Source organism: Myotis davidii, unplaced genomic scaffold, assembly GCF_000327345.1.
Source record: "Myotis davidii unplaced genomic scaffold, ASM32734v1 scaffold545, whole genome shotgun sequence".
Classification (NCBI taxonomy): domain Eukaryota; kingdom Metazoa; phylum Chordata; class Mammalia; order Chiroptera; family Vespertilionidae; genus Myotis; species Myotis davidii.
Window position 1 is genome coordinate 1,974,550 of NW_006296634.1, and position 12,077 is coordinate 1,986,626.

The 12,077-nt window shown below is 41.9% G+C and overlaps 1 long non-coding RNA gene across 1 annotated transcript in view; it reads right to left on the reverse strand.

Annotated features, from left to right (window-relative positions):
- LOC107184461 overlaps positions 1-12,071 on the reverse strand; it is a 38,213-nt gene extending 26,142 nt beyond the window's left edge. Inside the window, exons 1-2 of the long non-coding RNA XR_001515315.1 lie at positions 11,960-12,071; positions 2,199-2,322 (exon numbers count right to left, since the gene is read on the reverse strand). This is a non-coding gene — a long non-coding RNA (uncharacterized LOC107184461). The remainder of the gene's footprint in view (positions 1-2,198; positions 2,323-11,959) is intronic.
- Positions 12,072-12,077: the final 6 nt, after the last annotated feature.

The window sequence follows — 12,077 nt, forward strand, 5'->3', positions numbered from 1 at the left end:
ATTTTAAATGAATTAAGAACAAAGCAAGTGAAAATTGTAGAACTGAAGGAACTTAAAGGCCTCAGTCCAGCTACCCAGATGATACTGAAATCCTCTCTGCCTGTTTCCTATCACTGGATCCACATGAATGGAGGCCAGATAGGGCTTGGCATGGGGTCACAGGAGGCTGGTGTAATGGAGCAAGTGAAGTACCATGGAGCCCCAAGGGCTTCTCCATCCCCAGAGTATGAGTTGGAACTTTCTGACTAATCAGCCTGCTTATTTGTGTGAAGACACCCTAATAGAAGTGGCCAAGGAGATGCAGATGGCAACCAGAGCTTGGTGGGAGGATAATTACTCTGAGCAGGTATCAGAAAGGTTGGTTTGTTTAAGAGGGACCATTCAATCTGCAGGCCGACACTCTATCTACTGAGCCAAACCAGTTAGAGCTAGTTTTTATGTTTTTATTTCTTGATGAGAGGGGGGAGAGAGAGAGAGAGAGAGAGAGAGAGAAAGAGAAAGAGAGATTTGTTGTTCCATTATTTATGCATTCACTGCTGACCTGGGATTGAACCCACAACCTTGGTTTATTGGGATGACGTTATAACCAACTGAATTACCTGACCAGGGTGGCCCCCTATGATCTTTAACCAAGGATAGGCTATCCACATGATGAACACAGGAGAGGTAGCTATTCACACCAAAAGGACCTCTGTAGTCCACCAAAGAGAAGTCACATGTTATCCATGAGTCACATGGCCCTCTGCTGGAGACTACACAAAGGGATACAGACACTTAACTACTCTTGGAGTACCTAACAGCTTCAGGAAAAATTTTCTTTTTCTTTTTAAAGATCTTACCAAAATCATTCTTATGTTTTTTCTTGAAATATCCATAGCCTTCTTCATTTTCACCAAATGGGCAGCTCTCAGGGAAGACAATTCAGTTTAATATTCATATTCCAGCAGTCTGGATAACGCCTAGGAACTTAAAGGGGCACAAAATACTACACAGCTTTCTGTCCCGAGCATCACTTCTCTTCAGGCCCTACGCTTCCCCCTTCTTTGGTACCAAAGACATAGGCAGTGTGAAAGAGGGCTAAGTTTGCCTACTATTCATGTAAAATAATGGCACAAGAAGGAAATCCCCCCAAAACTTCAAAGGGTTTTTTTCTAATAATGTGCCTCAAGATTTACTGAAACATCTAAATCTCATTTTCAGCCCATTAAGTCTGGATTGCAAATGTATAGGTTATGTATTTTGTGATGGATTTCTGATAGAATTCAGGGGTCAGGGAAGAAAAATTTATTGATAGATTATTTGAGGGTGAAAGAGGGTCCTAGAAAACTGACTTTAAGTAAAAAGAGAAAGGTAATTTAGTTTAACTCTTCAAATAAAAAGTACATTTGATATTTTCAAAATTGATTTGAGGGAGAGAGAAGAGAAGGGAGAGGGAGAGAGAGTGTGAGAGAGCAAGAGCAAGAGCGAGAGCGAGAGCGAGAGAGAGAGAGAGAGAGAGAGAAACATCAATTTGTTCTTCCAACCATCCTTGGTGTACCAGGGTGACACTCTAATCAAAGAGCTACCAGGCCAGGGCAAGCGCATCTGATTTTGAAAAACAATCATTGAGACTCCCATTTTTTGTGTTTAACTGCCACCTTGATATTGGTCTGCCTCAGAAGACAGCATGATTCTGGGCTACAGCATGAATGATTTATGACATTCATGAACTTGGCAACCATATCAGCTTTTCTAAGCCTGGCACCCAACACCACCTGCATGTTAAGTGAAGATTTATGATTTGTAAAACTCAATTCATTATGCAAAGGCACATGAATTGTCTTATATGTGCAGTCTATAACTCCCAAGACAGATAAGGAGACAGCTATGTCACAGAATTTATGATGGCTCCTTGCTAAAGCTAAAGTTGTAGAGAAAAACAAGAGAACTAACTGACCCTTTAGAGAAAAATAGCTTTAGTTAATCGTTACACCCCAAATGATAAACCAGCTATCACATACTGCTATATCTTATAGTGGCTGTCGGTGAAAGTCACTTTAATCACATTACTGAACTATGTCTACATTTTGAACATGGCAATAATAGAACTTAAGTGACTCTTTGGAAATATCAAGTTTAATTTTCCCCCCAGTTTGGTGTCTGAGACCTCTTGCTGAGATTTCTTATAGACCCAAAGACATGGAAAGATAATTCAATACCTTGGTGTGCCCAATGGCTTCCTGCGTGCACTCTTAACGTAGAAAAGGAAATGCTGTTTTCAATTCTGAAATGCAGCTTGTTTTCAGAGATACTTTAGAAATGCAGCAAATCTCTCCGCATACCCTGCAAAAAAATAGAAGGTTCAGTGGAATAAACTTATGAATCTCAAGAAAGAATGAGATTATAGAGACAGCCATTAAAAATGACAAGTGTATGGGACCAGGCTGACAAGCAGATATCTTTAAACAAGATAATGCTAAGCATAAAAAGCAGAACACAAAAATCGTAAGCACACATGCCAACTGGAAAAAGGCAAAGTGACAGAAAGAAATGTTTCCAGCCTAGAGATTTTCAATAGTATAAAGTTTAGTGAAAAACAATAAAATCCTAAGTAACTTATTTTCACATATCCCTATCAATCAGGAAATAGCCACATATACATGACTACTAACTGCCCTGATTCCAAGAAGTACCCTGTCCCTCTCTCCTCTGCAGAGATCTCTAAACAGCATTCCACCCTCCCTGTGCCATACACATCCTGGTACAGCAGCCTGGGGCAGAGCAGACTTCCTTCTGGGAAGCCATGCAAAGCTGCAGAGGGCACACACAGCCTCTGTGGAGTCACCTTTGCACTTTGCCATGCTCAGAAACAGTTCACAATTCTATGATGGAAGACACATGTTCATAAGATCCAGCTATCATGCTCACAGATTCCCCCTTCCCTCTGGAGGGTTCACAGGGCTCCTTCCAAGTAAATTGCTTGCTTAATATCATGTAATATAGACTCACACAGTCACCACCCCCACCGCAACTGCTAGTTGAATAAAACAAGAAATTAGCACTTAAACCAAAGGCCTATGAGCTGATCTTTGAGACACCTTGGCACTTTCCTTACTCTTCCCAATAAAGGAACTCTATAGGGACGGTGTAATTTAAGCTACACAGAACAGTAGCAAGGAAAGTGCAAGCAGCCCAAGGGATACACTGAGGTACAGGAAGGAAACACTGAAATGTATTTATTTTTATCTTTTCCATTTTTATTGTCTATTTTTATATCTTTATATATAAAAGCCTAAGCAACCCGTCGACTGAACGACCAAATGACCGATCGATCGGTAGCTGTGACGTGCACTGACCACCAGGGGGTAGACGCTCAACTGCAGGAGCTCCCCCCTGGTGAACAGTGTGCTCCCACAGCCAGCCAACCTCCTGTGGTCCCTCCCCCCAGCTGGCCAGCCCTGATTGCCTGCCAGGCCAAGGGACCCCACCAGTGCACGAATTCATGCACCAGGCCTCTAGTATGTTTAATAATACTAGTACTACATATATATACAAGTCACCCTTGAACACACAGGTTTGAACCGTGTGGGTCCACCAATACACGTTTTGTGTTTGTTTGTTTTTCAATAAATACTGTAAACATATTTTTTCTTATGATTTTCTCTTTTAAATTGACTTTATTGGGGTTACAGTTATAATAATAAAAGCATAATATGCTAACTAGACCAGACATCCTTCTGGACAAAGCCAGTGCCGGAGGGAAGCCAGTGCTGGCAGCTGGGGGAAGGAAGGCCTACTCTTGCATGAATTTCATGCATCAGGCCTCTAGTAAATAAAATTATATAGATTTAAGGTGTACAGTTCTATAATATATCATCTTATATTATACTGTGTGTTCACCACCCCAAGGTCATGTCTTTCCACCACCTTATGATTTTCTTAATAATATTTTCTTTTCTCTAGCTTACTTTATTGTAATAATACAGTATATAATACATATTCATAAAGCTTCCAGTCAACAATAGGCTATTAGCAATTAAGTTTCTCGGGAGTCAAAAATTTTATGTGGATTTATGTTTGGGGTGTTTCAATGTAAGGTGTGATCCTAACCCCCACCCACTCCTATCAGAATCCCCTGTGGAAGTTGTTAAACATGCAGATTCCTTGACCTACTTCAGATCTACAGGATTTGAATTTCCAGGAGTGGAATAATTTAAGGAGCCTCCTAGTCTGATACTCTTGCAGTTTGGGAACTACTGCAAAAGAAGAATTAGAGAAGCAAACACAAAGAAGATGGGCTATGGAAAGGTGCAGACAGAAAAATCAGAAGCCCAATTCTGAGGGGAAAACAAATAACTGGCAGCTATAAGCAGGTCCTCCTGGAGCCTAAGGAGGAGCCATCCTGCTTGTTCTTCCAGAACTCTGGCTCCAAAAGTATTGAGACAATGCCTGTACTTCCCTAATTAGCCCTCATTTAAATCCTCATCACCTAAGGAAACTTGGGTACTTCCTGTCCTGAATGTATAAGGAACCAATAGTCCCTCACATAGAGACAGCATGTAATCCAAGGGAACTGAAAAGACAACAGACATAATTTCACTAATCATGTACCTTAAGGAGTGAGAATGAGGTAGGAAGAAAGGAACATACAGCTAAAGTTGTCTGTAAACATTTTTAAAAGTTCCTGTGTAGCCCACCTGGCATGGCTTAGTGGTTGATTGTCAACCTATGAACCAGAAGGTCATGGTTCGATTCCCTGTCAGAGCACATGCCTAGGTTGTGGGCTCAATCCCCAGTATGGGACATCCCCAGTGTGGGACAAGCAGGAGGCAGCTGATCAATGATTCTCTCTCATCATTGGTGTTTCTATATCTCTCTCCTTTACCTTTCCTCTCTAAAATCAATAAAAAAATATTTTTAAAAATAATAAAAAGGTTCCGGTACTTATTGAACATTTAATCTGAAATCACATGGGTGATGTCTAAAAAGCATACCAAATAAAAAAGAAGTCTGTAGAGCAGAAGCTAACACTGTCTGTGTAACCTTGGACAAAATCATTTATTTTCTCTGCTCCTCATCTATATATATAAAAGCCTAAGTGACCGTTAGGACTACCGGAACAACCAGTTGACCAGTCACTATGACGCACACTGACCACCAGGGGGCAGATGCTCAATGCAGGAGCTGCCCGCTGGTGGTCAGTGTGTTCTCACAGCCAACCTCCTCCAGCCAACTTCCCGTGGCCCCTTCCCCTCCAGCCTCTCCCCCCAGCATGCCAACCTCCCACACCCCCTATTAGGACTGGGCGAGATGCCCCAATCGGCCCCAATTGCCGGCCAGGCTGAGGGACCCCACCCATGCATGAATTCATGCACCGGGCCTCTAGTCTATTAAATAAAAGGTTAGACTTTAAATACTCTAAGGTCCCTTCTGTATTTCTAGAACCCAAGTTTGAACTCAACTCCTAGTTCAGGGTTCCTTTTACTATATCATGCTGATCAAGAATAAATTAAAATTCTGGCTCTTTACACCAAAAAATTTCAGAAAAGTCTCCTATATCCTTAAGAATTAACTATTAAATGGGTCTTCATAAAGAGCAAATCTCTGCTTTTGTCAGCCCTCCCCCACTCCAAATAGGGACTTCATACACAGGTCTTTGACCTATCCAATAGCCAACTGTTTTCCAAACCTCAATGAAAATCCAGTGAGATTAGTTGACCAATTTTTACCCTGTGCAATGAGACTGGGTAAAATATAACTGGGATGTAACTGTTCTATCAAATTAAGGTGACATTTTATTTTGATTTATTGCTGCCTCACTTTTCTTTCAGAGTCATCCTCTATTTCTTTTTTCTCCTATCAGAAGGAGGGCAGGTTGAGGGGTTACCAGGATCCTATATAATAAAAGCATAATATGCAAATCAATCAAATGGTGCAACGATTGGTCACTATGATGTGCACTGACCACCAAGGGGCAGACGCTCAACACAGTGCTGCCCCCTGGTGGTCAATGCACTCCCACAGGGGGAGCACCGCTTAGCCAGAAGCCAGGCTCACGGCTGGAGAGCACAGCGGTGGCAGGAGCCTCTCCTGCCTCCACAGCAGCACTAAGGATGTCCGACTGCGACATCCCCCAAGGGTTCCCAGACTGCGAGAGGAAGCAGGCCGGGCTGAGGAACACCCCCTGCCCAAGTGCATGAATTTCGTACACTGGGCCTCTAGTTCAGTATAAAATGAAACCTGCTAATTGTCACCACCCCTAGGGACAGAGACATCACCTGACATAACACTTTCTATGCTTCACAGGGGCAAGCTCTGTTGAATCAGGCTTGACTACAGTGACACCATGTAATGCACTTCAATATAGTGCAGCTAATGCCAAAATGGAAAAGTGGGAACTGCTCCTGAAATCTGCTACAGATACATGAAAAATTCCAATGAGAACAAAAGTGACACATCCCTGCAAGATGCCACATTTTTATTTCAAGAAGATGGAAGGTGCCACAGCATGATAGTCATCTTTGGCAAGACAGAATAAAACATCACCTGAGTCACCAGTTTAAAGAGATTTTGCTTTAAAAATATAAACTTGATCCTATGAATTATATTACAAATTGAATTTCCTTTATAGTTGTCCTGACACCTAAACTATTTAAAATGTTTAAAAAGTATTTCTAAATACATTTTTATTACATTGCCTAAAATAACTGTTAATAATAGATTAGGCCAGTATTTATAAAATTCATCTTCTGTATATGTGCAGGAAAAAGATAAGATCCAGTTTGGCTATGAGGCAGCAAACCCTAATGGTTAACACTACAGATTTTAGAGTCATATAGACTGGCTTCAAATTCTAGCCTTGCTCTATTATGTGACCTATATAACCTGTCAAAGCCTCAGTTTCTACATCTGCAACATGGGAATACCAATAATATTTACTTGAGATTATTGTTGGGAGCATTCCATTAGCTAATAAATTTAATACTTAACTAGACACTTAACAATTATTAGTGATTACTATCTAATGACAATTCCCATTAATGGCTAGGAGTTAAACACTGAAACTAGTTTCCTGTTTTCAAATATGCTAAAATATCATACCAGTTAGAATACAATTTAAAATATAGTATGTACAGGGACTAGACAGCCACCTGTTCTTTCTGATAAACATTTACCCAGATGCAAATCATGTACCAACTCCTTTCACTTTCCAGGGTGACACTGAGATGACAACAGAAATAAAATATAATACTGTGCTCAATAGTAAAGAATTACTAGTATACACCTGCAACCTTCCAGTACACAGACGACGCTCCAACAGAGCCACACCAACCAGGGCTAACCATTCATTCTTATTTATTTGCACCCTATTTCTTTGTAGACTCAGGCTCATTTCTTCAAGCCTTTGAGCTATAGGCCACATCAATTTGCAAAGCAGTCTATAAGGCTGCTCTCCAAAACTGGCAAAGACAATACATTTTCAGGTTCCTGCTTTTATTTCTTTCTTTAAATCTTTATTGTTGAAAGTATTGCATATGTTCCCCTTTTTTCTCCCATTGACCCCTTATCTAGCCCCTATCCCCAAGCTCCAACCTCCAGACTCTTGCTTTTAATATCTAGAGCTACCACATCCCCCTTGTGGTCATGGAGAGAATTTGCCAGGCTCTTGAAGAAACCACCAGGAATATGGTCTTCGACACCCTTTAGCTAACACTGTTTGATTCCAGGATTCCATTGATGAATATTTTGTGGCTTTTAAATGTATGCAACAAGAAAAAAAGGAAACTCTTAAGAGAGCCATTTGAGAGAAGGAGCCATTTGAGATGAAAATGTAGGAACTCCAATTACTCCACTCACCCTCCTCCGTCATGTACAACATAAGGATTTTGCTTCAATGTTTATTAGTCTTTGTCATTCCTCTCTATGTTCTTTTGCATCAATATATATATATATATTTAGAATATTAATCTCTACAAACAGGGGTCATTAGCCTGCAACTTTGAAGTCTGTACAGCAAAGTCTAAAGTCTAAAATCTACCCTCTGAGGGTGAAAAGGGACCTGTGCTACTGTGGTATATTGTCAGACCCCAGGACGATGGCCCAGGACAGCCCAGGGGATAGCTGGGAGGCCTCTCTCAGCTGGGAATTGATCTGTTGCTCCATAGACGTGGAACCAGTCCACAGTCCCTCAATTTACCCTTTTGGGTGAAATTTGACTTAAGTCCCTCAAGCTTCTTTTACAACATAGCCTGACCCCACTATAAAGTGGACAATAGAGAGATCTGGCCAGTTAATGGCACCATTAAGTTTAATACTATCCTGCAGCTAGACCTCTTTTGCCATTCCCAAGGGAAGTGAATGGAGAATGAGGCCTTTTAAAATCAAACGTGTATTTTTCATACATGCAAGCTATTAGGACTCTAAGAAATGACCCTCAGCTATATGCTACCCGTAAACTAGATCTCAATGTAATTGCTACAGAGCTTGAAAGAAAAATATACTCAAATGGAAAGAAACATTTTAAAAATGGATGAATGAATTTGTCAGTCCCTTGTCAACATTTGCCAATCCTTGAGGTATTGAAAATGACTGTCCTGCCCTAACGGATTTGACTCAGTGGATAGAGCATTGGCCTGCAGACCAAAGGGTCCCAGGTTCAATTCCAGTCAAGGGCATGTACTTGGTTGCAGGATCCTCCCTGGTCCGGGCCCTGGACGGGGCTCGTGCAGGAAGCAACCAATCGATGCATTTCTCTCACATCGATGTTTCTTTCTGTCTTTCCTCTCTCTTTCACTCTCCCTAAAAATCAATGGAAAAAAATATCCTTGGATGAGGATTTAAAAAATAATAACATTTTTTTAAAAAAATGACCGTCCTTGTTTTATAAATAAAATCTTTACAGGGTCAGAGGTATGGCTCCAGAAACAATTCAAGCCACCAAATCCTTTTACTTTCCCATAAACCCCCTCAGTTCAGCTCAAAATACTTATAGATAATTGACTTTATGAAACCAAAGTCCCAGGACCTTTGAAATGCAAGTCACTGGTCTAAAACTCTTATCTAGGCCATCTTTTAAAATGCAAGTTTCTGGGAGGTAACCCTTATTGAAAGGAAAAATACCTTAGCCATGTGAGATCAAATTAACTCATTTCAGCTGTTAAACATTAATTGCTAGACAAGTCTTAAGTTTACCTACTTTGGGCCTCTTATTACAAGACCTAGAAAATTGATTTGGAAATCTTGGTATAATATCTTGTATTTTGAAGGTGTATTGGGCTTGAAACTGAGAGTGTTTAAAATGTTCATAAAAGTCAATTTAAGGAATGCTGGTTGCTTGCTTTTTGGTTATTATTGGAAATTGAGATTTCTACAAGTTAAAAGTTCACATTAATTGGAAAGAAATTGTATGGTTTTGGTAATGGAATATGGAAACATATTTTGAAGGAAAAAGTGAATTGTTCTAAAGCTAGTTGTTTCTGAATGGGTTAAAAGGTTTGTGAAGGTTGTAGACAGGTTTGTGAAAGTTATGGAAGGTTTGTAAGAGAAATGTTAAATGACAGTCTAGTAAGATCAAAAGTAAGCTAATACAGAGTTAGAATTTGGTTCTTTTCCACTTCATCAAAAGGACCAGGACCCAGCCAGCGTGGTTCAGTGGTTGAGCATCGACCTATGAACCAGGAAGTCACGGTTCAATTCCTGGTCAGGGCACACCGGGTTGGGTGCTTGGTCCCCAGTAGGAGGCGTGCAGGAGGCAGCTCATCCATGATTCTCATCATTGATGTTCCTATCTCTCTCCCTCTCCCTTCCTCTCTGAAATCAATAAAAATATATATGAAGTGACCGGTTTGGCTCAGTGGATAGAGCGTCGGCCTGCAGACTGCGGGGGTCCTGGGTTCGGTTCCGGTCGGGGGCATGTATCTTGGTTGCGGGCACATCCCCAGTGGGAGGTGTGTGGGAGGCAGCTGATCGATGTTTCTCTCTCATCGATGTTTCTGGCTCTCTATCTCTCTCCCTTCCTCTCTGTAAAAAAATCAATAAAATATACTTACAAATATATATATATATGAAAAAGAAAAAGGACCAGGATTTTCCTTTTTCTTTCCAGATACCAGAAGACTGTTTTATAAAGCAATTTGGTAAATTACATTTTTCTCCCTATCCGATCCCTCTATAATTTGGCAATTCTTTTTTTAAAATACATTTTAAAAAATATCTTTTTATTATTACAATTAGCTTCCTCACTCCCAAGCTCCAAGTTCCTTTACCTCCATCACTCATTTCTGAGCCCCTTTTTTCTAGTAATTACTTTTTCTTTTTAAATAGATTTTTATTGGTTTCAGAGAGGAAAGAGGAGGGAAAGGAAGATAGAAACATCAATGCTGAGAGAGAATCATGGATTGGCTGCCTTCTGCACACCCCCTACTGGGGATGGAGCCCGCAATCCGCACATGTTCCTTAGGTTTGATGCAGCAATTGAATTGATACCCTTCCCCCGGAACTGGCTTTTCAGTCATTTCACTATGGACATGCCCTTTGCTGAGACCACGTTCCATTATCTCCCCTCCGGGTCTGCATAAAGAAGTCTCCGCCCTCCGCCCAGAAGAAAGCCATCGTCACTGGGTGCTGGAGCCATCCAGGCTCTGCCGCCTGGTGTGCGGGTCATTTGTAATCCTGCACCACTCTGGCCTCCAGCTTCCTCTGGGGATCTAACAGTGCCCTTGACCAGAATTGAACCCAGGACCTGTTAGTCCCCAAGCCAATCCTCTATCCACTGAGACAAACCGGCTAGGGCTAGGAATTACTTTTTCTCCTCTGTAATTTGTCCAATAAATGTCCTCATAAATAAATAAATAAATACTAAGTAAATGAAAAAGAATCTCTATCACCTATAACCAATGTGGTTTTTTTTTGTTTTGTTTCTCACTTCCATTCCCCTCACAATGCACATTCCAGTTATGTTCTCCCCCAACTTCCCCCGACATTTCCTTTACAATTCCTCACAGTGACCACTTAACAGTGGAGTATCTTTCTCTTTTGAAATAGGACTTTAAAGCTTGAAGGATAAATTGCTTCCTTTGCAAAAGTAAGCTCAAGCTGTGATAGTGAATTCACATTTTGTTTCCACTGTCTACTTAATGTCTGTTACATCAGTACATATTTGTCGAATCAATGAATTAATTCTTTTTCTCAAAAATCTGAAACTGGTCACAGCGCGGTGGCCACTGCCATTTTGTTACAGAACCCAGTCTCTGTCCCTAGCAACCAGCGTAAGGTTTGAGAAGGCCCCGAGTACCCTCAGTGAGGGCCAGCCCAGGGTGTGTATGCGCATTCCCAGTAAATGCGGTACCGCCAGACCCGGGGGATTCCATTAAAGAAGCTGAAGAAATTAGCCAAAGAACATATACGCATAGCTCACAGACACAGACAACAGTGATGTGATGGCCAGAGGGAAGGAGGAGCAGAGGCTGGGTGGAGCTTGGGACATGTGTAATAGTGTCAACAATAAAAATAAAGGTTAAAAAATATATATATATACCAACAGGCAGCCAGAAAACGAGCAAAGGACGGGGACGAGCAACGAAGGTTCCGAACCTGAGGTTTACACAGAACAAACACCCAGGACAAGATGGCGCCCTCCGCTCGGAGCGGGAGCAGGGATAACGCACACGCGCGAGGAGCGTGCACACGCCCGGGCTCGCCTCCGGCGACGTTCGGTGGGACATCCAATGAGAGCTGTAGTTAGACCCCACCCCTGTTTTCCGCCACTCCCTGGGCACATGCGCTCCAGGTGCTCAGCCGGGCGCCAGCTGCGCAGGCGCAAGAGGCCCCTCCTCTCACGCAACTGACGCAAGGAGACTGTAATCGTTTCGCAGTTTATCCCGTGTGACCTTGAGTCTTAGCTGCCGCCGAGGACCAGGGCTGTCTAAGGTTGTTGCCTTTATATTTCTCTTAACTCCCTCGCCTCTCATTGAGCCCGTACCTGCCACGGCCAGAACTGAAGGACGCACTTTTTCAACCATCATGCTGCGGAGCGTATTGGCCGTACGCGCTTCCTCCGGCAGGGGCGGTCAGGTAGTCTCTGGTCAGGCAGTGCAGGC